The sequence below is a fragment of the Silene latifolia genome, chromosome 7 (genome assembly GCF_048544455.1).
Source record: "Silene latifolia isolate original U9 population chromosome 7, ASM4854445v1, whole genome shotgun sequence".
Taxonomy (NCBI): Eukaryota; Viridiplantae; Streptophyta; class Magnoliopsida; order Caryophyllales; family Caryophyllaceae; genus Silene; species Silene latifolia.
In genome coordinates, this window is record NC_133532.1 from 22,470,752 (window position 1) to 22,474,973 (window position 4,222).

Below are 4,222 nucleotides of genomic sequence, written 5' to 3' on the forward strand. Positions count from 1 at the left end.
GCCACTAGTGCCACTACATTATCATCAACTACCTTTTTCATCAACATTTCTGATGTCGATGTCACTGGCTATACCACCGTCGATCAACGTCGACCACCAATTTAATATTTTAATCGACCTTCATCATTCTTTCCTTTTTCACGTATTAAACCGACAATTACCACCTAAATCGACCGCGATTACCACTGCACGATCAATATGCTCAGGCCCGTCTAACTATGGGCGCACTGTGTGCACTTGCACTGGGCCTCAAATTTTTGGGGCCCAAACTTGGTTATACTAATTGAGAAAAAAAAAAGAGTAGAGTTGGGAATTGAAGGAGTACGGTAAAGATATACTCCACATTCCAATTACTGCTAAATCAATTCCTAAATCTAATCCCTTCCCCAAATACAATTATTTTCCTTCCCAAAAATATTCAATCAACTCCTTAATCTTCAACCAACGTTTCTTTTTTCTAATTATTTAAGTATGATTATTCCAAATCAATTATTCACAAATCATTCAAGTTTTTAATTGAAACAATTAGAATCAAAACTTTGTCAATTTCAATTGTTGGCAAATATCCCAGATTTACAGTTGAATTCAAACGAAATAGGTAATATACTAATATTTCTTCTTAATTTTGATGAACTTTAATTAATTCAATCAATCAATCATAATGTTAATGATTATGAATAATGCATTTGCAGGTAAGTTGGTGTCGGAGATCAGTCGGGCAGCCGTGACGCCGAATAGTTCTAAGTTCTGCCGTTCTGGAATCCGGCATCAGGTTGTTTCGTTTCATCACATATCTCTATTTCTAATTCTAATATCATGTTACCTAGAATAAGAAAATTTGATTCTGGATCCGAAAAACGGAAGAAAAAGAAGCGAATAGAACAGTTAGTTCAGTCCCAAAAAGGTGCACTTGATAAATTTTTCACCAAAGGGTCTACTTCTAATAGTGAAAATATTAATGATAGTGAAGGTGTTGTTGAGAGTGAAATTGCTGTAACTTTTTATAATCATGATTCCTCTGACAACAACGATAATAAAATTGACGATGAGGATAACAATGTCAATAATGATGATAATTTAGATATGAATGAAAATGATGGTGATGAGGACAACGATAGTTTTGTTGTAGGAGGAGAAAAAAATGATGTCGAAAATGGTAGTCAATCTAGTCACATGAATAATATGTTTGATGTGTGTGACCCGAGAAATTGGGATTCACTTAATTCTGATATGATTAAAATTTTAGCCAAAAAAGGTCCTAAAAGAGATTTATCTATTGAAAAAGGACCTAAAGGCGAATTGGGTAGGAGATTTAAATCAACATGTTATACAAGAGTTTTACCAAATGGAGAAAAGTGCGATAGAGATTGGCTTTTTTATTCAAAAGAGCTTGATAAAGTATTTTGCTTTTGTTGTAAAATATTTAGAAAAGGTAATCCTAAAAGTCAATTAGCTAACAATGGTCTTCAAGATTGGTCTCATATTTGTGTTAGACTTAGACAACATGAAATGGGCATTGAACACATCGTTAATATGAATGCTTGATATGATTTGCGTGAACGAATTGAAAAGAGTCAAACAATTGATAAAAAGACAAATAGTGCATTAGATAAAGAGAAAGAACATTGGAAAAAAGTGTTGGAAAGAATAATATTTGTTGTGGTGTATTTAGCAACACATAACTTGGCTTTTCGTGGTAGTAATGGAAAGTTATATCAAAAAAAGCAATGAAAATTTTTTAGGATTAATTGAAATGTTAGCGAGGTTTGACCCCATAATTCAGGAGCATATGCATCGTATAACCAATGACACTATTCATAGTCATTATCTTGGTCATAACATTCAAAATGAGTTAATACTTCTTGTTGCATCTGCTATTAAATCTGAAATTATTAAAAGTGTGAAAGAAGCAAAATATTTTTCAGTGATATTAGATTGCACTCCGGATGTTTGTCACCAAGAGCAAATGTCCTTGATTTTGAGATATGTTGATGTGTCTTCAAGTTGTGTTTGCATTAAGGAATCATTTTTAGGATTTTTGAGTGTAAATGACACAACTGGACAAGGACTTTTTGATGTTTTATTAAATGAATTAAAATCTTTAGATCTTGATGTGAATGATGTGAGAGGACAAAGTTATGATAATGGATCAAATATGAAAGGCAAAAATTAGGGGGTACAAAAAAGACTTTTAGATGCGAATCCTCGAGCTTTCTTTACTCCTTGTGCTTCTCATAGTCTTAATTTAACATTATGTGATATGGCAAATAGTTGTGGTAAAGCTAAAGACTTTTTTGGAGTAATACAACGAATATATACTATTTTTGCAAATTCTAATAAAAGATGGGAAATATTGAAGAATAATGTAACAAAATATACATTAAAGCAATTTTCATCTACTCGTTGGGAAAGTCGTGTCGATAGTGTCAAAGCAATTAGGTTTCAAATTGCAGAGGTATGTGATGCTTTGCTTCAAGTAGGAGAAACGGATAATGATGGTAAAATTAGAAGTGAAGCTAAATCCTTGGCCATGAATGAACTTGGTGACTTTGAGTTTTTGGCAGCACTTGTTATTTGGTATGAAATATTGCATAGAATTAATTTTGTTAGTAAACAATTGCAATCAAAAAATATGATTCTTGATGTGGCAATTGATGATATTAAAAAGTTGGTTTTATTTTTTGAAGATTATAGAGAATCTGGATTTAATGATGCCGTTAATATCGCTAAGGAAATTGCAATTGAATTAGATGTTGATCCTGTATTTCCAAAGAAGCGTGTTAGTCGAAGAAAAAAGTATTTTGACGAGAATCAAAATGACACATCCGAACTAGTTTCCCAAACTAGTGAAGAATCTTTTAGAGTTAACTACTTCTTATTTGTTGTTGATCAAGCTATTGGTTCACTCACAAAGAGATTTGAGAAATATGAAGAATATCAAAATGTTTTTGGCTTTTTGTTCTCTTCTAGTAAGTTGAACTCATTAGATAATGCTAAATTAAAGTCTTGTTGTGACAATCTTGAAATAGCACTTACAAGTGGTGAACAATGTGATATTGATGGGAATGAATTGTTCATGGAGTTAAAGTTGCTTAAAGATTTATTGCCTGATGAAGAGATGGAGGCTATTGATATTTTGAAATTTTTGAAGCGTAAATCGTATTTTCCTAATGCATTTGTTGTGTATCGAATATTGTTGACTATTCCTGTGACGGTTGCATCTGCAGAAAGAAGCTTTTCCAAGTTAAAGTTGTTGAAATCTTACATGCGGTCTACAATGTTGCAAGAGAGGCTTAACGGATTAGCAATAATTGCCATAGAAGATGATTTCTTAGAAAAAGTAGATTATGATTGTTTGATAGAGGAATTCGCTTCAAGAAAAACTACGCGAAAGAGTCGCTTTTCAAATAATTTGTAGCTTGCATTAATATTTTATATAAACGTTAGTTGATTTTTTAAATTTTAGGCCTCATTTTTTTTCTTTTGCACCGGGCCTCCACTTTTCTTGAGACGGCCCTGAATATGCTTCTGCTGGTTGGCGACGGAAATCTTGTGACAGTTGCCGATGTCGGTGCATCTCCAGCGATCAACTAGACCATTTATCCTACTGCAACTTTCCTATTTATCATCTTCATACCCTCACCAGTCACTCATACTGGCTACCGCCATCGACGAGTTCCAACAGTGACGGCACACCGCCAACGACTGTCACAACCGACCCCTTTTCCCCATAAGAGCTACGAGTTTCCGATCTAATTTGTTGCGTATCTAGCTACTGTTTTAATGTATCTAGTCACTATTTTATTGTACCTAACATAGATACACAAAATTAGTTATTAGGTACATTAAAATTGGATTGAGGTACATCTATAAATAAACCAGTTACATTAATTTTCTTAGATCCGACAATGGTAATGGTTGGAAGGAGAAAACACAGGTGACGATGAGGAGGCGTTATTCAGTACTGCGGCGTGCTCGGATGTCGTTGAGTGTCGGTTGGCGAAGATGTTGATGCCGGTGAAATGCTACTGCGCTGGCCGAGGATCTCGCCGGTGAAAGGCTGATAAAGACGGTGGTCGAAGTGGAGATGGAGAAGAGAAGAAGAATTGAGATCTAGAGTTTCAAAGTTGTGAGTTCGAAAAGTTGAATGGAAATCGTGGAATTGCGTCGGCATCAGAGAAATTTACGGTGTTCTCCGGCGTTGCTGGTGATTGTCGCGACA

At 34.5% G+C, this 4,222-nt stretch overlaps 1 pseudogene; it reads left to right on the plus strand.

Annotated features, from left to right (window-relative positions):
* The first annotated feature begins 709 nt into the window (after positions 1–709).
* On the plus strand, positions 710–3,457 carry LOC141590959 (uncharacterized; annotated as a pseudogene).
* The last annotated feature ends 765 nt before the right edge of the window (positions 3,458–4,222 follow it).